The following is a 26,529-nucleotide window of genomic DNA, read 5'->3' as shown; positions in this document are numbered from 1 at the left end:
CAGACATCATAGTTTAGTGTTTTATACTTCTCAATATATTCTACAAAGCCCAAAAGAAATTGGTGAAAGTTCAGAGAAACTAAATACAATAAAGGAAAGTGATTCTTAACATACTAAGGAAAGTGGGGTTATTGAGTCAGCATCCTGACACTGCCCTATTATTATGATGAAGCTTCAATGAAAATATAAAGCAACACCCTAAGGAAGTTACATAGAGCTGAAGGGTTAGAGCTAAAAGAACAGATTCAGTATGGACTCAGGTTTGCTCTCTCCTAGTTCAGGGACAAAAATGTCTCAGTACTCCCACTGTTAGACTGTTCCTACAATATGTAATGAGAATTTGTGGTGCTGATATGTGCTTACTTTCACCTAAAGGTTTTAGAAGAGTCAGATTTGCAGATGTCTGTTATTCTCTAAAACTTTTATGTTTTAAATATTGAGACTACATTTATGCTTAATTAAGTCAATCATTATTGATTTGTCCTGAGGATTATTATACTCACCATTGCAGTTTTTCTTCCTTATAAGATATTTTTGAGGGGTCAAGTTTACATTCTCTTTTTCTGATTTGAAGAATATCCATTTAGGATTTTTTCCCAGGCTTTGGTGGCCTTATTTGAGGTCTTAATGGAATTGAATAGTGAAAGAAGAATAAAACATCAGCTCTATCCTTTTAAAAATTATGTCTCTCTTTTTTTTTCTCATTCATGCTACAAACTTTCACAGAGGTTTATTTAGAAAAGATCCATTAAGGGATGAGTAAGTGATTCAAAAAGGAACCATAGTAAGTCTGCCCTTCCAATTTGTTTCATTGTGTGATTCTGAAGAACTGCCTTAGTCTCCGTTAGTTTATATTTCTCATTTGTACAATTGAATGGTACATTTTTTCTTTCCTAATATGTGGAATTACTGAAGAGTCAATATTTTCTTGGAGAGATCTTGGCACTCAATATATACTACACAATAATGCACAATCTTGGGAAGCATTTTAGCTGTTGTGGAGATTAGTACTATTATTGATTCTAAATTGATGAGCCATTTAGAGTAAAATCCAGAAACCAGCCAATTCTCAGTATCACAGATGCACATACGTAGCTTTCATAACTTTGTAGAATAAGCAAAAGAAAAAAAACTGGAAATAATAAGAAATTGTCATTTACACTTTGTTTTTTCTGAAATGTTTTTCTTAAACCAACTTTCTGATACCATATCCAATGTAAATGGATTACACAAACAACATGGGATTTTTATCTAAAGCAATTATTCTACAATTGTTTTGGATTTTTTTTTTTTTGCATTTATGACTATTCTATATTAATGACACAGTCTCTTCCAATTTAAGTTTAGAGTTAAGAACCTGTAAACAATGGTTTAAATTCCTTAGATCACCAGAATAGAAATGTCCTGGAATTGCTGCTACAGTATACAAAGTGCTCACTGTTGGAGATGCCAGATGACAATCCATAGATAAGGACCAACCCTCATAGACATGAGCTTGGTTAGGCTGACAAATTTTTAGCTAAATATTGAATTGGATATCAGAAGCATGATCTCTTGAGCTCAGCCCAGACCCCATCCTTGCCTATGTCCTTGTCTCAAATCTAATTTATACGTTTATTTACTGGCCTGACTCTTGCACATATTAGAATTTGCTTATGATTTAACACAACTGCCAAAGTGACAAACTTAATAAAGTAGGAAATTAGGCATGCTGCTAAAATGACTTGAGCAATTTGAAACTATATATTTTCAAGCACATCCGTTAAGTAGGTGACAATTACGTTCACCAATTACTGAATCTGAAAGAACTTGTGCATGAGAAAATAACATGATTGTGTGTTGTTCTTGCCAAATATCTATACTCACTCAAGTATGTGAAGGCATCAATGATTTTTTTAGCCAACAAGATGATTGTAAAAGCAAAAGGTGAATCTCAGTGCTCCCAGTCACAGTCAGTGGCAGATGCAAGGAGCCTGATTTCCAGTGATATCTGTTAAAAGAAATAGAGCTGACATTATGTAATTTGATTCAAAGAATTTTAATTACAAGATATAAAACGTTCTGTAAATGAGCCATTATGCATTTTCCATTTTGCTATTTCAGTGAATAAAAGTTCAAAACCAGGCAATATTTTAATTAAGGCACAAGTTACATGGACTGGGAAACAGTATTCTCTAAATATCACGCACTGGTTTGGGTACCCCAAATCGTAAATCCTTTTAGTTTTATGGAATTTCTACATGATCTCAGGTAAGCTTGCTCTCAGCACATGAGTCTTTGCAGCTTATAAAATGAAGACTAATACCTGCTGTAGATTAATCCCATTGATTATGTAGATTAAGAACACTGATGTGTAAAGTACATTGGGTTTTTTTTTTTTTTGGAAGCAAATGAAAGGCAAAACAAACACATGTTTTTATTGTTATTGCTATAAATTCTGTGATTACCTTCTTGATATTTTCCTCAATGAAGGATTTACTCAAAAGATTGCATTTGGAAAAATCTTATCCATGCTAATATTTGATTTGTTTGTTAAACTATCCACCCACAGAGTACTTCATTTTTTTTCTGTAATTTGTACATTCTTTGACCTCCACTGAATTACTGAAGAGGAAAAATTGCCTTTTTTCATGCTTGGAAATATCTTATAAATCTTATTCCATGTTCCTCTCTTCAAAAGAAAGAAAGGAAAGAAGGGAAGAAGAAAAAAGGATGAGGGAAGAGGGAAGGAGGGAGGGAGAAAGGAAGAAAGAAAAGAAGAGAGAAAGAAAGAAAAAGCCTCTAAAAATAAATGAAGGCATATTTGAAATGAGGTGACCTAGTCTATAAACACTCCTCAAATTTTTTTTTTCATTTTCACTTCCTTTATGAAATTGCACAGGATATGACTTAATACATTCTGATTTTAAATGACTGGAAGTGAAAGATAGTGTTTGTCATAGAAAAAGTAAACAAGAGCTTTAAAGCCTAATGTATCCAAAAAAATAACCTGGGTGCAGAGGAAAGTGTCTACTTTCAGACTTTGGAATGTGGTGTCCATAAAGTCCTCCTCTATACCAGACACCTTATAACAGCTCACCCCGAAGACCAGTCTTAAATAGTTGCAACAGCGAAGGCTTTGAAGCTTTTATATGTTTGAAGTAAATGACCTTGCTTTTTGCCTTTTTTCCCTTTTTATTGCTTTATCACAATGAAAGATAATTAACACTGCAAGTCATTAAAAACCCTGCAGAAGCACAGATACAGAATTAGCCTTGCATATAACACATTATAAAATAACTAATATAGTGGTCTACTATAACCCACATTCACAAATATCTATTATTAACAGGAAATAAAAACTGAATTGATTTTGCTTCTAGAGACTCCTGGGTATTTTACGCACCCCTTGTGTGTATATGTGAATAAACTCTTCAGAGGAAATGAGGAAGGGCAAATAATTTAGTAGTGAGAGAAAATAATAATCATTTCAGCAAGTGGATCAAGCTGAGTATAAATTTAAGTCACTCAGGTCTTCCCTTTGTATCCTCCCTTTTTTTCCTTTTAATTCATATGCATGGGTTAAGAAGAGCCCTCAAAAAATCATCTCATCAAAGCCACAATAAGATAATATAATCAAGACAATTTCAAGAGTTAGTATCCAGTAATGAAATATGGCAGGAAGTATATTCACTGTTTCACTATCTTGACTCATGAAATGACTTTCCACTTGTCACTTCTGAGAACTCTCATTGTGACACTGGATCTAAGGACACACCTCACCTTCTCCATTTCATGGTCGTAGTTTCTCTTATATGTTTTATGGGCTGAATTGCATCATCTCCCCAAAATTCATGTAAGATGTCTGTTAAAACAGAATCATTTGTATTAAGCATTTTCTTTCAAAGGAGCCCTTAGAAATTATATCATGTAATGTCTACAATTAAAGGACATGGGCCACCTTAGAACAGGCTACCTGAGAATGATGCTTCTCAGGAAAATTGCAAGGAAAATCCATTATTCTACAAAAAAACACTACATTTTTAGCACTTTAGCAAAAGATACCTTTCTGCTTAGTATGCATTGTTAATCATTAATGAGGTGAATAGATGTCTAGATCTTCTGAGTAGGATAAGATCAAAATCCTAATTCTCATTCCCAGATACTTAATACATTGACAATAGCTCAATATTCTTAAACTCAGAGAGTTCTAACCTTGGGACTTTAGGATAGGACACCATTCCTTCAAATATAGAGATAGATGGGCATAGCTTCAGAGGAGCCAAGTCTCCATGAAACTGGGAGAACAATTCCTCAACAGGAACATATGGCAACAACAAGCAATGGGAATGGAATAAAACAACCCCAAGTTCTCTGGGAAGCAAGACTATGCCACCCTTCTGGGATGAAATAAATGCCAGAGTTCTTGCATAATTTACAACAGTGAGAGAAAGGTCCACAAATAAAAGGCAATGGATTTCTTGTAAGTAGGATTTATGGATTCTTAAGGAATTAACCAACAAAATAAAAGAAGGGATCTTATTTGAATCCCATCCTTCTCAGCTCTATTTGCCTTGATTAGTGCCATCCACATCCTACACAATGAAAGTCAAAATCATAGAATCATTAGTCAAATGTTCTCTTTCGTAACTCTTTCCTCTCATTGTATGTATGCACATACCCATAAGAATTCTTATTTCACAATTTCAAATCTGTTTCTTCTTTTATACTCCTACAGAATAACAGAGTCCAAACCATATCTACTAGGGGGACTACCATCAATTCAGTTCAGTCACTCAGTCATGTCTGACTCTGTGACCCCACAGACTGCAGCATGCCAGGTTTCCCTGTCCATCACCAACTCCCAGAGCTCACTCAAACTCATGTCCCTCGAATCAGCGATGCCATCCAGCCATCTCATCCTCTGTCATCCCCTTCTCCTCCTGCATTCAATCTTTCCCAGTAACAGAGTCTTTTCCAAGGAGTCAGTTCTTCACATCAGGTGGCCAAAGTATTGGAGTTCCAGCTACAGCATCAGTCCTTCCAATGAATATTCAGCAACTGATTTCCTTTACAATTGACTAGTGTGATCTCCTTGCAGTCCAAGGGACTCTCAAGAGTCTTCTCCAACACCACAGTTCAAAAGCCGCAATTCTTTGGTGCTCAGCTTTCTTCACAGCCCAACTCTCACATCCATACATGACTACTGGAAAAACAACAGCTGTCACTAGACGGACCTTTGTTGGCAAAGTAATGTCTCTGCTTTTTAATATGCTGTCTAGGTTGGTCACAGCTTTTCTTCCAAGAAGCAGGCGTCTTTTAATTTCATGGCTGCAGTCACCATCTGCAGTGATTTTGGAACCCAAGAAAATAAAGTCTGTCTTTGTTTCCATTGTTTCCCAATCTATTTGCCATGAAGTGATTGGACTGGATGCCAAGATTTGGTTTTGTCAATGTTGAATTTTAAGCCAATTTTTTCACTTTCTTCTTTCACTTTCATCAAGATGCTCTTTAGTTCTTCTTCACTGTCTGCATAAGGGTGATGTCATCTGTGTATCTGAGGTTATTGATATTTCTCCTGGCAATCTTGATTCCAGCTTGTGAGTCATCCAGCCTGGCATTTCCCATGACGTACTTTGCATGTAAGTTAAGTAAGCCAGGTAACAATATACACCCTTGACATACTCCTTTCCCAATTTGGAACAATCTGTTGTTCCATGTCCAGTTCTAACTGTTGCTTCTTGACCTGCATACAGATTTCTCAGGAGGCAGTTAAGGTGGTTTGGTATTCCCATCTCCTTAAGAATTTTCCACAGTTTGTTGTGATACACACAGTCAAAGACCTTGGCACATTCAAAAAAGCAGAAGTAGATATTTTTCTGGAATTCTATTGCTTTTTTGATGATCCGGTTGATGTTGGCAACTTTTTCTCTGGTTCTTCTGCCATTTTTAAATCCAGCTTGAACATGTGGAAGTTCACAGTTCACATACTGTTGAAGCCTGGCTTGGAGAATTTTGAGCATTACTTTGCTATCATGTGAGATGAGTGCAATTGTACAATAGTTTGAACATTCTTTAGCATTGCCTTTCTTTGGGATTGGAATGAAAACTGACCTTTTCCAGTCCTGTAGCCACTGCTGAGTTTTCCAGATTTGCTGCCATATTGAATTCAGCACTTTAACAGCATCATCTTTTAGGATTTGAAAAAACTAAATTGGAATTCCATCTGGCTTTTCCATGGAAATCCATCTAATTGGAATTCCTCCACTAGCTTTGTTTGTAGTGATGCTTCCTAAGGCCCAATTGATTGATGTTCCATTTATGCGGACTACCATAAATAATATCAAATAGCAGTTTCTATCTTTTCAATACGTCCTTCACATAATTTATTTCTCATTCCAATGTGTCATCTATAAAACATTGTTTTAATTGTATATTATTAAAATTAAAGTTAATATCTAATCCTAGAATAAGAGTCAAAATGGTGGCTCTACTAAAGTTCCAGTTCTATTACTTATTAACAAAAATATTTTGGATAAATTTTTAAACTTTTATTAGCTTTAGTTTACTAAGAAATCTTCATATCTTTTATATCTCTACTAAGAGCCAGGCTATGCTCCAAACATGGACAATAAAGCAGTGGATGATATAAACAAACTTCTTTTCAGGGGTGTCTACATTATGATATGAAAGAATTTCATCTGAAATTTCACCTCTAAATGTCACAATAAGTAGATGAGCTTCAGATGGTAGTTGTAAATATTTAATGATAAAACATGGACAAAGCATCCAGCATAGTGTCTAACACCAAGGAGCTGATTAATAAAAGCCAAATTGAGAGGATAATCTCAATGAAATGAAAGAAATCATAAGACTTGGTGACTTAGCAGTAGCAGTACCTTTAGAGGAAATGCTTTCTTGTTTCTCTGGGAAGGACTCTAAATCATGAGTACCCATAAAAATGTTAAATTGAAAAGGTAGCCTTGATGCAGAGCTCTGAGCCCAAAGACACAAAAAACAATGCTCAAAATATTCTCTGACTAGAAATCCGATCTCATTTTTAAACTCAGAATTCCATTCATTTATTCACATATCACTGTCTTTCTTGTTTTCTACTCTTCTAGTTTTCTTCCCAAAATGTTATGATGATGAATAACTGTAAAATATTAATATTCAAAGAAACATTATGCATTCCCATCTCCATTGAGCATAGAAAATAACTTATTGCAATTTCAATGAATTTTAGAAAAAGAAAATGTTACATCTACTTGTTACTCTAGGTCATGGTATACTAAAGTTAACTTTTGCCTCACTCTCCTGACTTCACCATTTCTTTGATACTTTTTTTCTTATCTGTCACCTCTGTGAGTATTTAATAAGCCATATCTAAGTATAGGCTCCTCGCTAGTTGCAAGATCCCAAAATTGAACACAATGTCTCAATCCCCTGCAGAGACCAACAAGGTAATTAATTACCTCTCAATTCCTATTTTCAATTTCTAAAATTAAAGTACCAAGTTATCCGAACTTCCCTGGTGGTCTAATGTTTAAGACTTCACCTTCCAATTCAAGAGGTATGGGTCTGATTCTTGGTCAGGGAGCTAAGACGACACATGCCTCAAGGCCAAAAAAACCACACGTAAAAATAAGAAGCAACATTGTAACAAATTCAATAAAGACCCTAAAAATAATAAATAAAATGCAAAAAGCCACCAAGTTATTTATGATTAACATAATCTATAATACACACCTAGCAAATTTTAGTACATTCTTAATTTTTTATTTTGATTACATAATATCATACTTAAATTTAAAAACCTTTACAGAACATGCTTTGTGATGCTTAGGTTGAGGTAACACGTGGCAGTATTTCACCATTCATTATCATTAACGTGAGCAAATCTCCTTCTTCCCTAGGTCATGTTACCACATAAGTTTGTATATGTAGGCTTATTCTGTTATTTTTAGAATATATTCAGCTTTACAGTGTTAGACTGATTTTCTCATAGTGACCATCATCCCTTCTGCTTTGTTTAAGAGTATGTTAATTATTTTCAGATAGGTTATTAATGCTGAAATCTAATAGTTCCAGAATAGAAACCAGATAAATGTTTTATTCTAAATGTAATCATCCAATCTAATGAATATCCTTCTTATTGACATAGGGTAGTCAATGAGTTTACACTTAAATTTTTAGCTGAAGAATTCTTAATGCTATTCATTTAACCTAGATGCCCAATATATAAAGTATTAAACAAAAAATAACTGTTCTGTTTAACAGACTGTCCTGACAGCTCAACACTTTTGACTCTTAAGATGATGACAAGAAATCGTCAAAGGATCTTCAGAGCATAATTCCAAAATTAGAACTCTTGATGCTGCCTTAAATTCTGACTTAGAATTATGCTGCACTGAAGGGATTCTCAAGGAATCAAGAGATTCCAACACTCAAATTACCCAAAGCAAACAGAGGGATGAAATTTTCAGTGCTGAGATAAGAAGGGTCCTCACTTATAAAGTACATTTTTTAGAAATCATTGTCTATTATTCTATGAATGATACAATGGTAGTTAAGTATAGCTGTCAAAAACAGCAAAAACTTTTTTAAAGTTTTTATAGGTTAAATCTATCTGGTAATTAATTATATTCATCAGACCTGATCTTTGCAAAAGCATACTAATTATTATAGTTATAAAAGCCAAAGTAAAAATATTTATTTAAAATATTTTATAAGTTTAGATGGGCCTCCCAGGTGACTTAGGGTTTGATCCTTTGGTCAGGAAGATCCCCTGGAGAAGGAAATGGCAACCCACACCAGTATTCTTGCCTAGCAAATCCCATGGATAGGGTTGCCTGGTGGGCTACAGTCAATGGGGTCTCAAAAAGAGTCAGACATGACTTAGTGACTAAACAACAAAATATTAAGATGCCTGTCTGAACTGTCAATTTCTCACTTCAAAGGGAGACCTTACAATAAGTAAGATCAGAATCTATTTTTCCATCCTTCACTGTCCTCAAGACCATAACAGGTATATACATTGTAATTTCAGTATACACAATGAGATTTTAGGCTGGGTTAATCATGTGAAGAAAATATCTTCAGTTACCTTCTTTAGAGTTTCTTGATCTTTGAACACTGCCTCTTCTTGCCACCTTCACTATTTATTTACGTGTCACTCTGCCAATGACTTTCTAATAAGAACATGAGTCCCAGTAGTAACAAAGTACACATCTTATTCAGTTAGGACCACCACCTAAAAATTAAAAATTTAAAGAAATCTCAGAGAAGACTTTTTAAAAACTTAGTTTCCTATAAATTCTCCAGTATTTAGAGTTCTTCCTTGAATACATTTTTAGGAATTCTCATCCCAATTTAATTTAATAGATCTATCTACTTAGCACTGGGACAAAGATTATATTTTTTGTTTCAAACCACTTTGTAGCCACATTTTAAAAGTAATAAATGTATTTGTTGATTCCCTTAGAGAATTAAATAATTCAAAGATAATCAACTCTGGAATATATCTTTGTAATTTCTGAGTAAAGATAGTGAAATAAAGCTTAATTTTTATATTTACTTCTATGCTCCATTGAGCTAATTTTGCTATGTGGAATTGGGTAGGTTAATTACACTGAATAATTTTTAAATGTAAAACTCACTAACACTGAATTCTCAAGACAAAACTTCTGCTCTTATCTTGTCTTATATTTTGACATTCTACTGAACTTAATCACTGATTTTTTTTATGAAGAATTGTTGCATTTACGTTTGTCAAATATATTAATCTGTAGTTTCCTTTCCTTGTGATATCTTTTTCTCCAGTTTTGGAATTAAGATAGCACTTGATTCATAGAATGTGTTGTTAAGCATTCACTTGTCTCAATCTAGATTTAGGATTTCTATTATTTCTTTCTTAAATGTTTAGAAGAATTTGCCAAGTGGTATGGGCCTGGAGTTTCCCTTACAGGAAAATTTGTAACTACAAATTAATTTAATAGAACAGTGCCATTCAGATTGTCTATTAACATAAAGATTTCATCTATTAAGTGAGCTTTGGAAACTTGTGCCTTTCAAGAGTTTGTTCACCTCATCTCTGGTGGCTCAGACAGAAAAGAATCTGCATACAATGAAGGAAACCCAGATTCGATCCCTGGAACGTGAAGACTCCCTAGAGAAAGAAATGGCACTCCGGTATTCTTGCCCAGAGGATCCCATGGACAGAGGAGCCTGGTAGGCTACAGTCCAGGGATTTGCAAAGAGTTGGACATTACTGAGTGAATAACATGCAAATTGTTAAATTTATTGCCATAAAGTAGTTCAGCAGTTCAGATTATTTCTTTACTAGCCTTTTAATATTTCATAGAATTTGTATTGATGGCACCTCTCTCATTCCTGATATTGGCAATTTATGTCCTTTTTTTCCCCCTATTTTGCCAGGCCAGAAATTTATCAGTTTTATTAATTGTTTCATAAAACTACTTTTGACTATATTGATTTTTCTCTGTTGGTTTCACTATTTTCTGTTTCATTGATTTCTGTCATTATTTTCTATCTGTGATTAATTTGAGTTCAATTTGCTCTTCAAGCTTCCTGGAGAAAACACAGATACTGATTTGAGACTTTTTTCTCATTTCTTGTATTGGACTTTAGGACTTATAATTTTTCCCCTCATTACTATGTTAACAGCATCTTACAAATTTTGGTGTGTCTGTTTGCACTTCCATACTGTTAAAAATACTTTACTTTTCTTCTTTGAACTACCAGTTATTTCAAGTTATCATTTCTGGACTTCCCACCTGTTTTTCTTTTATTGATTTATAATTTAATGCTCTTATAGTCAAGGAACATACTTTATATAATTGAAATCCTTTTAAACTTATTGACACTCATTTTTGGCCCAGAATACATCTACCTTGATAAATATTCTGTATTTGTTTGAATAGAATGTATAATTTTCCATAGATAAAACCACACAGAAAAAAATAATAATATAGAACTCTTAACTCTCAAGCTCTCAAAACCCAAACTGATATATACATAGGCATAGAATTAATATATGCAAAATATGACAAATAGAAAATGAGAAGTCAGATAAAAAATGCACAGAGAACTTTTTGTAAATTATTTTATTTTATGTATACTTCACAATATTGTTGTTCAGAGGAAAAATTAGTTTTGATGGGATTCATTAGATTAAATAATATAGTCTAAAGAAATGGTTAATGATTAATTCAGTTAGTTTTAATTTGTTGATATTTGCTTAAAAATTAAAATGACAGAAAAATACTATCAGTAGTATGATCTTCTACCACAAACACTGTAAATAATAACAATTGTATTTCTATCAAGTATTATTTTGAGGATAAATACAGAATTGTAATTATACAGTGGTCTTGTATGATTATTATCAGTAAATTAATTCTAGAAAAACATACATTGCATTAAGTACTGCAAAATAAAATTAACCCACTCTATTGACAAAAATTCTTATACAAATTTTAGATAATAATATTGTATGTTTGGGTTTATTTTTGAAAAATACAAATAATACTATGACGCTGGCAGGGTAAATGGCAAAAATCTTTTAATGACAAATCTCAAGAAATTCCCTTAAAAATCATTTTTTATTCATACCTCCCTCTTGTTTTAGTTACATTTGACTTGCTTAAATGGTAACTTTTTAAAGAAAAGAAAAACTCCAATAGTAGTAAAAATAGTAATATAAAAATAACTTACAAAATAAAGAATGTAGAAAACAGTTGCTCTGGTTAGGGCTGCAACAAATTATTTTAGGAAGCTTTATTATTTTGAATCATTTTAGCTATGGAAAGATTCAAATCTCAAAGTCTCAACTAATGAGAGGATTTTTGTTTGTTAATTTTCTGCCTGCTTATAAACAGTGATCAAAATGTTGTTCAAAAAAGAAGCTGATAGCTCCCTAGAGACTGTATATTGGGGAATGAAAGTTATTATTAAGTAACATTTTCTTGAGTGTTTAAGGATTTTGGAGAACAGGGTAAGAGTTACCATGGGTACAATATTCACAGAAAGAGTTTGATAGCTCTCTGGAGACTACATGCAGGGAAATAAACATTTTCATTAAGTAACATTTGCCTGAATGTTTAAGGATTTTTGAGGATAGAATAAGAATTACCAGGGGTACAACATTTGATATATATCCCAGTGAATTTTAAAATGGATCCTAAAATGTCTTTAAAGATTATGTAAGACTTATGCTTTCAATTCTGACAGATGTTGAGCTTGGAAGATGTTACTGCTGTTCTTAGTAGAATCAAGCTGAACAAAGAGAAACTAATCACTCAAGCTCATCAGAAAAAGTAAGGTGGCAGGTCACACTGACACCCTAAAATCTGGAGAGTCAAGGAATAGAGAGAATCACACAGAGACCAACTTACCTGGAAAAAAAGGGAATGGAACCATAAACTGGTAAGAAGTCTGAATGGAAATTATGACAGCATCACTGAGTGTGCTTGTGAACTAGTATAATAATGAGAAATTCCTCAGGGATGTGGATTTAGGTGGACACCAACATTGTCATAGTTTTAAATTTAAAGAACCCCAACAAGTACTAATGAAGAAGAAGAAAGAAAAAAAGTTTCCTTGTTTTCCTAACAAGGAGAGGAAAGCAACCATTTTGAAAATACCCAGAGTATTCTACATAACAGGCATAAAGAGGAGGTAGGAATTGGAACTACTTTTGGGTTTCCCTGATGGTTCATTTGGTGAAGAATTTGCCTACAATGCAGGAGACCTGGGTTTGTTCCCTGAGTTGGGAAGATCGCCTGGAGAAAGTATTGGCTACCCACTCCAATATTCTGGCCTGGAGAATTCTATGGACTGTATAGTCCACGGGTCACAGTCAGACATGACTGAGTGAAGACAGTGAAAAGTCTGCCTGCAATGCTAGCGACTGGGTTCAATCCCTGGGTCTGAAAGATTCCCTGGAGAAGGGAATGACTATCCACTCCAGTATTATTGCCTAGAAAACTCCATGGACAGAGGAGCCTGACAGGCTACAGCCCACGGGGTCACAAAGAATCAGGCATGACTGAATGACTAACACTTTCACACCTTCTCATTAAGTGTCTACACTGCACGTGACACTGCATAGTGGTATTTAAAAGTAGACTCAGATTACTTATTAACGTGTATTTCAAATTCTTGAGAAAACATTAAAAGTTTTAAAAAGGAGTACAATTGATATTCTAAGAGCAGAGATAAAATGAAATAATATAAAATATCTAGAAGAATAATATCAGAGAATAACTGCAACAAACAGAAAAATCATTACAAACATATTAGACATTATCTCAACTGGATCCGTAATCACTTTAAATGGAATAGTCTAAATACATCAATTAAAAAACAGAATCGTAAGAGTGGATAAAAAAATTTTTTAATCTAAATATGGGTTTGGAGAAGGCAATGGCAACCCACTCCAGTACTCTTGCCTGGAAAATCCCATGGATGGAGGAGCCTGGTGGGCTGCAGTCCACAGGGTCGCAAGGAATCAGACACGACTGAGAGGCTTCACTTTCACTTTTCACTTTCATACACTGGAGAAGGAAACGGCAACCCACTCCAGTGTTCTTGCCTGGAGAATCCCAGGAACGGGGGAGTCTGGTGGGCTGCCGTCTATGGGGTCACACAGAGTCAGACACAACTGAAGCGACTTAGCAGCAGCAGCAAATATATATTACCTACTCACTTTAAGAAAGCTATTTTAAATGTAAAGACACAGCTCGGTTATATGAATGGAGAAATGTATATCATGCTCATTATAATCAAATGAAAAATTGTGTAACATTATTAATTTCCAATAAAGAAGACTTCAGAACCAGGGAAATTATCAGGGATAAAGAAGAATATTATATAACGATAAAGTGGTGAATTCGTAAGGGAGATGTAATAATCCTTAACATACATGTACCTTAAAAAATCATCAAAATAAGTGACATGAAAACTAACAGAACTGCAAAAAGAAATAGACAAATGCACTCTTAAGTTGGAAACTTCAATACCCCTCTTTCAGCAGTTGGTAGATCCAGCAGATAGAAATCAGTACAGATATGCTTGACATGAACAGTATGCTACAAACAAGACAGTACAAGAGAATGGTTCACTTAACATATCAAGAATTGGGGAGAGGAGGAGGAATCCCAGAAAGGTGGTATGAATAGCTCATTGTAAAATGGCACACCTCACATGGGACTCAAACTCACATACACCTAGCTGGGACTCAAACCTGCAATCTTCCAACCAATACCCCTAAACTCATCTCAGGACTCAATGAAGTTCAAGTTCTTTATGTCTCGACACAGAAGGAATTCAGTGAGAGGCAAAGTGATAGGCAAGTAGTAGATTTATTAATATAGCCTGCTTGTGAAGAATACAAGCAGCAGTGAAAAGGGCTCAAGCTTTAGAAATAAGTGGCATGCATGCATGCTCAGTCATTCAGTCATGTCCAACTCTTTGAATCCCCATGGGCTGCAGCCTGCCAGGTTCCTCTGTCTTTGGAATTTTCCAAGCAAGAATACTAGAATGGGTTGCCATTTCCTTCTCCAGAGAGTCTTCCCAACCCAGGGGTCTAACCGCTATCTTCTGCATCTCCAGCATATCATTTACTTCTGTGCCATATGGGAAATAAATAGGCTACATATTTATAATCAATGGAAAATTGGAAGGGAGAGAAGACTATTTGCTTCCTCTCCTTTGTAAAGGTGTTGCAGGAATATGGGGGCATGAAAGGATAGTCACATCCCAGGTCTCAGGTGAGTTCACTGGACAAGCCACCAACCTGAGGGTCCTTGGCGTCATGCAGGAAAGAATTCAAGAGCAAGTTATGGTAAAGTGAAAGCAGAGAGATACCTTCCATAGACCAAACATGATCCATTTCAAAAGGTGAGAGTAGCCTTGGAAGAAACACACTCCACAGAGTGTGGGCCATCTCAGAAGGTGAGAGTGGCTCTGGAAGATATATTAGGTTGGTACAAAAGAAATCGCTGTTTCAGACCATGAATTTTAAATCATTATAACTCAGCTCAAACACATCTTTATTAATCAAAATAAGAACCATTACATCAATATATTTTTGCCAAAGAGAAACAAATTTATTTACTCCTGTAGCAAAAAATCCATGCTTCAGGATTTGATGAACTCTTGGAAAACATTGCTCTTTACAGCATCAGACCTTGCTTCTATCACCAGTCACATCAACTCGGTATTGTTTTTGCTCTGGCTCCATCCCTTCCTTCTTTCTGGAGTTATTTCTCCACTGATCTCCAGTAGCACACTGGGCACCTACTGACCTGGGGAGTTCCTCTTTCAGGATCCTATTATTTTGCCTTTTCATACTGTTCATGGGGTTCTCAAGGCAAGAATACTGAAGTGGTTTTCCATTCCCTTCTCCAGCAAAGTAATGCTCAAAATTCTCCAAGCCAGGCTTCAGCAATACGTGAACCATGAACTTCCAGATGTACAAGCTGGTTTTAGAAAAGGCAGAGGAACCAGAGATCAAATTGCCAACATCCGCTGGATCATGGGAAAAGCAAGAGAGTTCCAGAAAAACATCTATTTCTGCTTTATTGACTATGCCAAAGACTTTGACTGTGTGGATCACAATAAACTGGGAAAATTCTGAAAGAGATGTGAATACCAGACCACCTGACCTACCTCTTGAGAAACCTATATGCAGGTCAGGAAGCAACAGTTAGAACTGGACACGGAACAACAGACTGGTTCCAAAAGGAAAAGGAGTACGTCAAGGTTGTATATTGTCACCCTGCTTATTTAACTTCTATGCAGAGTACATCATGAGAAACGCTGGACTGGAAGAAACACAAGCTGGAATCAAGATTGCTGGGAGAAATATCAATAACCTCAGATATGCAGATGACACCACCCTTATGGCAGAAAGTGAAGAGGAACTAAAAAGCCTCTTGATGAAAGTGAAAGAGGAGAGTGGAAAAGTTGGCTTAAAGCTCAACATTCAGAAAACGAACATCATGGCATCTGGTTCCATCACTTCATGGGAAATAGATGAGAAAACAGTGGAAGAAGTGTCAGACTTTATTTTTCTGGGCTCCAAAATCACTGCAGATGGTGACTGCAGCCATGAAATTAAAAGACGCTTACTCCTTGGAAGGAAAGTTATGACCAACCTAGATAGCATATTGAAAAGCAGAGACATTACTTTGCCAACAAAGGTCCATCTAGTCAAGGCTATGGTTTTTCCAGTGGTTATGTATGGATGTGAGAGTTGGACTGTGAAGAAAGCTGAGCACCAAAGAATTGATGCTTTTGAACTGTGGTGTTTGAGAAGACTCTTGAGAGTCCCTTGGACTGCAAGGAAATCCAACCAGTCATTCTGAAGGAGATCAGCCATGGGATTTCTTTGGAAGGAATGATGCTAAAGCTGAAACTCCAGTACTTTGGCCACCTCATGCAAAGAGTTGACTGATTGGAAAATCTCCGATGCTGGGAGGGATTGGGGACAGGAGGAGAAGGGGACGACAGAGGATGAGATGGCTGGATGGCATCACAGACTCGATGGACGTGAGTTTGAGTGAACTCCGGGAGTTGGTGATGGACAGGGAGGCCTGGTGTGCTGCAATTCATGGGGTCACAAAGAGTCGGACATGACTGAGCGACTGAACTGAACTAGAAAACATTTTCCAACTCCTGCTGGTTGTGGAAACATTTTCTCTGCAAAAAGTTGTCAAGATGCTTGAAGAAATGGTAGCCAGTTGGAGAGAGGTCAGGTGAATATGGTGGGTGAGGCAAAACTTCATAACCCAATTCATTCTACTTTTGAAGCATTGGTTGTGTAACATGCAGTCTTGCAGAAGTGGGCCCATTTTGTTGACCAATTCCAGCTGCAGGCACTGCAGTTTTCAGTGCATCACATCAATTTGCTGAGCATACTTCTCAGATGTAATGGAATTCAGAAAGCTGTAGTGGATCAGACCCCCAAACAGTGACCATGATCTATTTTTGGTGCAATTTGGTTTTGGGAAGTGCTTTGGAGCTTCTACTCGGTCCAGCCACTGAGCTGGTCATCACCAGCTGTCATATAAAGTCCACTTTTTGTTGCATGTCACAATTCGACCAAGAAATGTTTCACTGTTACTGTGTAAAATAAGAGAAGACAATACTTCAAAATGATGTCTTTTTGTATTTTCGGTCACCTTACAAGGCACCCAATTATGGAGCTTTTTCACCTTTCCAATTTGCTTCAAATGCTGAACAACCATAGAATGATCAACATTGATTTCTTCAGCAACTTCTCATAGTTGTAAGAGAATCAGCTTCGATGATGCTCTCAGCTTGTTATTGACAACTTCTACTGGCTGGCCACTACACTCCTCATCTTTAAGGCTATCATCTCCTTTGCAAAACTTCTTGAACCACCACTGTATGTTTTTTTAGCAGTTCCTGGGACCAATTAGTTGTTGATGTTGCAAGTTGTCTCCACTGCTTTAAGACTCATTTTGAACTTGAATTTAAAAATTGCTTGAACTTGCTTTTTGTCTAACATCATTTCTATAATCTAAAATAAATATAAAATAAACAGCAAGTAATGCCATTAGCAAAAAAAAAAAATAAATGTGCATTAAAATGATGTAAAACATAACCATTTATTTAAGAATGTATTCCAATATCAAACACAAAGCTCAATATTGCAAAGCTGCAATTGCTTTTGCACCAACCTAATACATTCCACAAGCAGAATATAATCTGTCTCAAAAGTCAAGAGTACCCTGAAAAATGGGTTTGTTCATTTTTATGGGTTGGGTAGTTTTATAGGGTAATCAGTAGGAGTCCAAGGCTAATCCCTTGGACTGCAAGGAGATCCAACCAATCAATCCTAAAGGAAATCAGTCCTGAATATTCATTGGAAGGACTGATGTTGAAGCTGAAACTCCAATACTTTGGCCACCTGATGTGAAGAGCTGACTCATTTGAAAAGGCCCTTATGCTGGGAAAGATTGAAGGCGGGAGGAGAAGGGGATGACAGAGGGTGAGATGGTTGGATGGCATCACTGACTCAATGGATATGAGTTTGCATAAACTCCAGGAGTTGGTGATGGACAGGGAGGCCTTCTGTGCTCCAGTCCGTGGTGTCACAAAGAGTTGGACATGACTGAGCGACTGAACTGAACTGAATCAGTAGGAGGATTATTCCAACTATTTTGGGAAGAGGGTTGGGATTTCCAGGAATTGAGCCACTGCTCATTTTTAGTCAGCTTTTCATAGTCAGCTTTGGAACTGTCATGGCACCTGTGGGCATGTCATTTAGCATATGCTAATATATTACAGTGAGTGTATAATGAAGCTCAAGGTCTACTGGAAGTTGAATTTTCTGCCACCTTGGGCCTGATCATTTCTAATTAGATTTTATTGTATCCTTAATGGCCCTGTCATTCGTTTAAAGGTTGTGCTTTGCCTCTCTTCCCTCCTGTCTCAATAGGAAAACCTCTCCTCTGGAGAGATGTCTATTAAACTGGTCAAAATTAGCAAAGATGATATTTGAAAACTTTAAAGACTGATTAAATGACTCACAAATTTGACAAGTATTTATTCAATAGAATCAACGGAAATTTGTCAATAACAATGAGAGACCATAGCTCTTGAGCTAGAAACTGTACCTACCCCCTCCCATAGTTCTGCTTTGTGACAGTATCACTCATTATTCTATCTCATTTCTCACAACATAAGAAGGATTGTCAGCAGGAAGCTGTTGAAGACTATAATTGCCCATTCATACTATGCTTTATAAGACCTGCTCCAGTGGTCTCAGTAGCTGAGTGACCATCTTTAACAATCTCCTCGAGTGAAAAGACTAGGTTCAGCAATCGGTGAAATCAAGAGATTCCATTCTCCCAGTCTGAGCTGAGGGATATTCATACTGAGCGGTGGCAGCAGCTGGACAGCAGCACCAGTTCCCAAAGGCCTCCAACACACAGCCCCTGTGGGAGGATCTGCGAGGGGCGGTCAGTAAAGAGCAAGTTTCCCATTTCTCACCAGGCACAGTTTCTGGCTCCATAGCCCAGAGGCTCAGCCTAAGAGAAGATCAAAGCAGCTTCAAACACTTACAACACTCTACCCTTGCTAGGAAAATTACTACAATATAAGCAGAATGTGGGCAGTTTATATCCCAGGGTATTATCTAAAACAAAAGAGCAACCAACTAATAATTAGTGGAGATTAACATCTGACATGATACCAATAGAAATAGACCACTCAGAAATTTAGCAGATTAATAAAGGTCAGACAAAGAGCCTGACCAAAATGACAATCATCCCTAGTAGTCAGGTAAACTGTCTGTGTGCCCAAAACCAGGATATTTAAGAGATGTTAGAGATGGCATACTCTGCAGGAAAGAGACTTCACTGAAGAGGTACAACCAAGTTACTAAACAAACACACAAACAATAATAATGAAAATGAAAATTCCCCAGGCCAGTGGTGGGGGCAGGGAATCAATATCCAGAGTTGCTACAAGATATTGTCTAAAATATTGTTTTCAGCAAATAGTTATAAGACATGTGAAGAAACAGTAAAGCGTGGCCCATACAAACTGACTTTGAGGGATTATACTCAGCAGATAAAGCTTCTAAGCAGCTATAATTATATTCAGAGAGGTACAAACATGTATACCTACATATAGCACTTATGCTAATTTTCTATAACATTGTGGAATATTTGAGTTGGAATTCAGTTATATGCAAGTGAAAGAGTAAATTCAGGGGATACAAGTGATTAACTATTAGAACTACAGCAGTAACATTTCCTTGTACTAGCACCATGGAAGTCGTGTTGATACAAGTGGTAAAATAATTATTGAGCTTTCTCCTAAGTAATTTCCTTCTTGTTATGGACATAAGAAGACATGTTAGTACCCAAAGATAACCCAATTTAAAAACATACCAAAGAGCTTTTGATGAGGACATGTAGGTTGCACAGGGTGAGAAAGCAGTAATGAGACTGCCACCTCAATAAATATTTTGGCAGGACGAGTTTTAAGACCTGCACAATAGTCCATTATGTTGATTGATCTACCAGGGTTTGGTGAGTCTGTTCCTCTTTGAGAATATTTTGGTTGCTTCCCTTCTACTTCAGTGCTTCTCAACTTCAGTGCTATTGACATTTTGTGCTAGTTAATCCTTCCTTGTGGTGGAATGTGTTGTGTATTGTAGAAGGTCCAGCAGCATTGCTGGCCTCTACCCACTAAGTGTCAGTAGCACATCCCCGCCCCCAAGGGGTGACCAAAATACCTCCAAATGTTGCCAAATGCCCCCTCAAGAACAGAATCATCTCTAAATGAAAACCACCACTCTATTAAAAACACATTTTAATGATTGCCCTGATTATAAAAGCAATGCAAAATTTATTGAAACACATTGTTTAAAATACAGAAAACTAACATGAAAAACATCAGCATTTTATTTTATTTTACTCTGACATCATCACTTAAAACATTTGTATTCCAGGATATTTTTTGTCTGTTATTAAATTTAAATTTATTATGTCACTTGGCATCCTATAATTCTGTGTACTTATTCAATATTTTTATGAGCCATTTGCTCATGTCATGAAATAGTCTTTAAAAAAGTGGTTTTGAATGGCCATGCAGTGTCCAATTGCACAGTAAGTTTCTCTTTTTTCTTCTTCTTTTTTCAATTTAGGATAACTCTCCTGAGCCCATGTCAAACTTTAGGTTCTCTGGTATAATGAGCTCTTTGTCTAGTAAGAAAATGATTCTGAACAAAGCCCTTTTTATCATTTTGTTTAGTAAAGAGCATATGGAGTCATGGAATTGGACCTGCAGTGATTCAATATATACTTAGTGCTTTAATTTTCTAATTTTTGGTATTATCCAGTTAGACACATTTCATATTAAAATATTTCAAATCCAAAGACACTTCAAGTTTTATTTAACTAATGAAAGAATGAATACTAGTTTAGAAATAATTGTGATATAGCATTGATAATGTGCTAAGCACCAGATTTGCAAGTTTATCAGACAATTTAATCCCACCCTTAAGGTGCCTAATAATAAAGCATGCACAAAAGTAACTACAACATACAATATAATGAGAATAAGAAGCAAGAAGATATACAAAATACAATGGGAATTCAGAAGAAAGAAAAGTCCAATAGGTGAGTTAAGGATAGCCCTGGATGAGGAAGCAGTACTTAACGTAAGAATAGAATTTTGTCATGAAAAGCAAGGTAAGCAAAAGGGGGGCTTCCTAAAAGAAGAAATGACTTGAACTTGGAAGATGGACACCAAGAGAAAAGATTGGAGGTCAGTGAAGTCAGGGAAAAGACTTGGAATTCTAGATCAAGATATTTGGCATGAAGAGGAAAGGGGTGGAAATGCAAGGGAGTAAAGGGAAAGGGAAGGAGCAGAAGTCAATGAGAACTTATTCTTGCCAGGTACTGTGCTATATGTCTTACCTACATCATTTCAGTACTCACATCTCCACGTTTAAAATAAAACCAAGACACCTAGTCACCCAGCTTTTAAATGGCAAAAAATGGCTTTGTAGTTAACAAATGGTTGAGATGCGATTCAAGCAGATTTCCCGCAATGATCTTTAAATTACCCTATGCCACCTTTAAAATGTCATATACTCTATTACTTACTCCAAATCCAAATAAATCTAGAAATCCTCTCAAGCTTTTCCTCTTAAACAAGATCCATCAATGTTTTCAGGGTTCTGTGGACACCTCCTTCATTACCCCCCCATGATACTACACACACACACACACACACACACACACACACACACACACACACACACATCTGCCTCTTTCTTCAACCCACTCCCTGTGATATAGTATATTTTTTGAAAGTCAAGAAAATATCTTCATCATCACTATGGCTTTAATGATGGGAACAAGTGTCCCCAAATATTCACTGATCTGACAAAACAGAATCCAAGCAGGGGTACTGACATTAAGCACTTCCACCTTCTCCCAAATTGTTGTCAATATGCCTCTCTTCCAAAGTAATTATAAAATTTGGGCACATGCCTTTATCCCTTTCTTGCCTCCACGTATGTTGGTGGTGGATCCTGGCTTGTTAGAAGTCTTCAAATACTACAAAGAAAATCTGCTGATAGCAAGTTGCATGTGGGAGTGAGAGTTTTAAGTTTGCTTTCGGTGTTAGGCTTAGAACTGGATTGATTTTTGTACTAATAGTGTAATTTCCAGGTATTTGTTTTAGTAACAAACAGTATTTGAAATGACTGCTCTTCAGCAGTAAGTTTATAGCTAATTAGAAGAGTGTCTCACTGATGCTCACTAATGAAAGGGAGAGCTATTACTGATCAGAGTGTGAATGTTTCAAGGATAGCATCATAAAATGCTGTTTGCTCAGTTCTGTAAATACATGCTATTTGCTTTACTTACAACAACCCATCGATGACTTAAGTGCATACTACGCCTGTATGTTGGGTGAAATAAAAATCTCACTAACATGAGCTCTCACCAAAGTGCCCTATCTGCTATTAAAATTTTATTAAGAACAGAGATAAAACAATTCTCTTTGGAGTAGGAATTAAAGTGCCTGTTGATGATCACTGAAGTGAATAAGGAAGAGACAATATGAGAGAGAGCCACGTTCTCAAGGAAACCCCTCGCTGGTCATGCCTGTTGTGATGTGACCTTGCCCTTCCCATTCCCGGAGGTACTTCAGGTCACTTCACATCAATGGATAACAGAACGGCTAAATGTCCTGGAGTGAGTGCTGCAGTGTGTGAAGATATAAAGGCCACTCTTGGGATGGGTGTCTGAATGTAGGTTTTGTTGTCAGGATAGAAAGCAGCCTCAGAGCCAGCGAGCCAAGTGCTGCATTCCACGGTGAGACAGGAGCTTTTGAGAAAGCCACCACCTCGACTCGTTTCCGTGGGTTTGGGAATGATGAGGACAAGCGCCAACATATTGGGGAAGACCCTAAGCTGGATGAGCTCCTTAGGGAGGAGCTGGAAACTAGGAAAGTGAGAGAAAAAAGATATTTTTATAAACAAAATACATAGTTTCAGCATTAACCAAAACAAAGAAAGGGCAGTTAGACGGCATAATTGTTTTCACTACAGTGTTTCATTTTTCTGTTTTACTGGGAGTGATCTCACTGAGTCAGTCAGTTGTTCCAGCTTTGAAAAGACATGAGGATGTGTTCAAGTGTCTCACCAAGACATTCAGACGAAAACAGAGTGGACATACAATTAGAATGTTTACTTTTAAATGTATTTTTATTTCAGTATTTTTTACATATCTCATGTCAAAATAGCAGAAAAATTGCCAAGATTTCTATCACTTCTTTTTTGACTCCTTCTTAAAGTTTCCACCTCTTTGCTTATATTACTCATCTGTTCTTGAATGTTGTCTACTTTTTCTATTAGAATCCTTAACATAGTTTTCATATTACTTTTTAATTCCAGATCTGTTAATTCTAAAATCTGTGTCTTAATCTGGTGCTGATGTTTGCTTTGTCTTTTCATACTGTGAGTTTTTTATTTCTCCATTCGTTTTGGTTTTTGTTTACTGCCCCTTTAGGTCACCTTGTGATCTTTGTTGAAATCTGGACGTGGACCTGTTATATTAAATAATAGGAACTCAAGAAAATAGGCCACTAGTATAAGGTTTTATGTTGATGTGGCTGGAGTATTATATATAATATTTGCCACAACTGTAGGCATCAGAGCTGTCAAAGTTCTCTACTATTTAATTTTGTCTCTCCTTTATATTGGAGCTTCTCTTTGTACTGTTCTTCAGACAAAATCTATTTCTTGCAGTTCCTTCTGCCAGAATCCACTGTTATTTATTGGAGCCTGTTGTGGGGAGGGAAACTTTCTACACTATTATCATTCCTTTAGTAGCTTTATGTCCCTTTGCAGTTACCTTAACACATGTTTCCTAGCATTTTTTCCCCCTATGTGAGAACCACCCCCAACCAAAAAAAAAAAAAAATGCTAGAGAAGGCTGGAATCCAGGAAATGACCCACACTTGGGTGAGTTAAGGCACTGGTAAAATATTTGCTTTCTAGAGTGGAGTAGGTCTTTGTTACGAAAAATGATTATTTCACAATGATTACTTTTCCCCTCTCCTTGCCAGAGCCATGAAGGGATCTTTCTTGGCTCTTTACCTTGAGAACTTAGTGATGGTCCTGGAGGTTATACTTAGGAGAGTGTGGGTCCAGGACATTTCTTCTCTCAGACTAGTTCACATTCAGCCTCCACAATTTGTCAAACTTTCTATTTATCTTCCTACCAGTTTATGGCTCTAGTGGACCTTGTTCCAGGTAATAGCATTCACTTCTTGTATTCACCTAACTCTCCAGATTTGAGTGTTGAAATCTGCCCTATAACCTCAGTTCTCTAATAGGCCCAGGAAAAATCATTAATTTTGTTTGCTCACCCTTTTTCTTACTGTAAGGGTAGGGGTGATGGCTACCAAGACCTTTACATAATGGAGCTGAAGCCAGAAGTGTCTTTCATTCATTATTTTATTCAACAATGTGAAGCTAATGGCAAAGTTGACTATATTTAACTTTTAAGATTATCTTCTCTCCTGTCTTTGTCAGCATTCACTACTTTTCCTCTTCCTTCTCCACTGGCTCATTATTAATTATTCTTTCCTCTAATCCTAGATTTTCAATTACTGCCACCCTATACATTATCGCTGAGCTTGGCTTTAGCACCATGAATATGATGCAGAATTCCCAATCTGTATCAACATCCCAGATATGATTTCCCATTTTATTTTCAATGGCCAATCTGACTTATTTTAATGGAAGTACCAGGGCTTCTCAGGTGGAGCTAGTGTTAAAGAGCCCACCTTGCTAATGCAAGAGATGCAGGAAACTTGGTTTAGATACCTGGGTCAGGAAGACCCATCCCCTGGAGAAGGAAATATCAACCCACTTCAGTATTCTTGCCTGGAAAATTCTGTAGACAAAGGAGGCTACAATCCATGGAGTTGCGAAGAGTCAGGCACTACTGAGCACACACACACACAATGGAAGTATCAAATAACCTTCAACAAAAAAGATGTCAAAACTCATAATCTTATTCCCATTTCTATTTGCCTTCTTCATTTCCATCTTGATGGATAGCACAACTTTTCATCAATCAAATGAGTAAACCTGAACCCTTAATCTTTCTCAAATGATATCAACAAATTTATTCCCATTTTTAAATTATAAATCCTCTTCTCCATATCTACTGGCATAGACTTTGTTCAGTTTTTCACCATCTTCATTATCTTTTACCCAGACTATGGCAATCAATCCTAAATAACCTTTCTTTTGGATCAATCCAATATTTATGAGTTGTGTAGTACTACAGGGGTTCCCTGGTGGCTAGGTGGTAAAGAATCCACCTACCAATGCAGAAGACACAGGGAAGATCCCCTGGAGAAGGAAGTAGCAACCCACTCCAGTATTCTTGCACAGAAAACCCCATGGACAGAGGAGACTTGTGGGCTACAGTCCCTGGAGTCACAAAAAAGTCAGACACATCTTAGCTACTAAACAACAACACAACTACTAAAAAACAGCGCATTCAGACATAACCTGATTGTTATCCCTCTGCTTTAATCTCTCAATGGCTTTGAAAACTTGTAGCATAAAATGCAAATTCTTGAACCTCATTAAAGCCTTTAACTACACCCTGGCCTAACTCCCTACTCTCACTTTCCTATTTTTTTCTAAATACGTGACTTGTTTCCAACATTTTGAACTATACACAACCCACCCTATTATAAAATATTTTTACAGGTTTTTCTTTTTGTTTTTAATGACCTTCCCATAACTTTTTGCTTGAATAATTCTTCCTGAACTTTCAAGATCAAGTTCAAGCATCACCTTTTTTTTGGAAGTCTTTCTCTGTCTCTTCCCCACATCATCCTTCTTGCCACTTCCATGCTTAGTGACTCCTTTGTGTTTTACCCGTACTCTTGAAACATAGCCTGAAGTAATATGAGCTCCTCGACTGGATCCTAAAACAGAAAAAAGGAAAAAACTGGTAATATCGAAATGTTAAAAAACTACAGTTCAGTTAATAGCAATGTACCTAGACAGCATTTTAAAAAGCAGAGACATTACTTTGCCAACAAAGTCCATCTAGTCAAAGCTTTGGTTTTTCCAGTAGTCATACATGGATGTGAGAAGTGGACTATAAAGAAAGTTGAGCACTGAAGAATCGATGCTTTTGAACTGCAGTGTTGGAGAAGACTCTTGAGAATCCCTTTGACTGCAAGGAGATCCAATCAGTCAATCCTAAAGGAAATCAGTCCTGAATATTGTTTGGAAGGACTAAAGCTGAAGATGAAACTCCAATCCTTTGGCCACCTGGTGAGAAGAACTGACTCATTTGAAAAGACCCTTATGCTGGGAAAGATTGAAAGCAGGAGGACAAGGGGATGACAGAGGATGAGATGGTTGGATGGCATCACCGACTCAATGGACATGAGTTTGAGTAAGCTCTGGAAGTTGGTGATAGACAGGGAGACCTGGCGTGC

This window comes from Capra hircus, chromosome 9 (assembly GCF_001704415.2).
Source record: "Capra hircus breed San Clemente chromosome 9, ASM170441v1, whole genome shotgun sequence".
NCBI lineage: Eukaryota > Metazoa > Chordata > Mammalia > Artiodactyla > Bovidae > Capra > Capra hircus.
Note: the sequence above shows the minus strand (reverse complement) of the source record.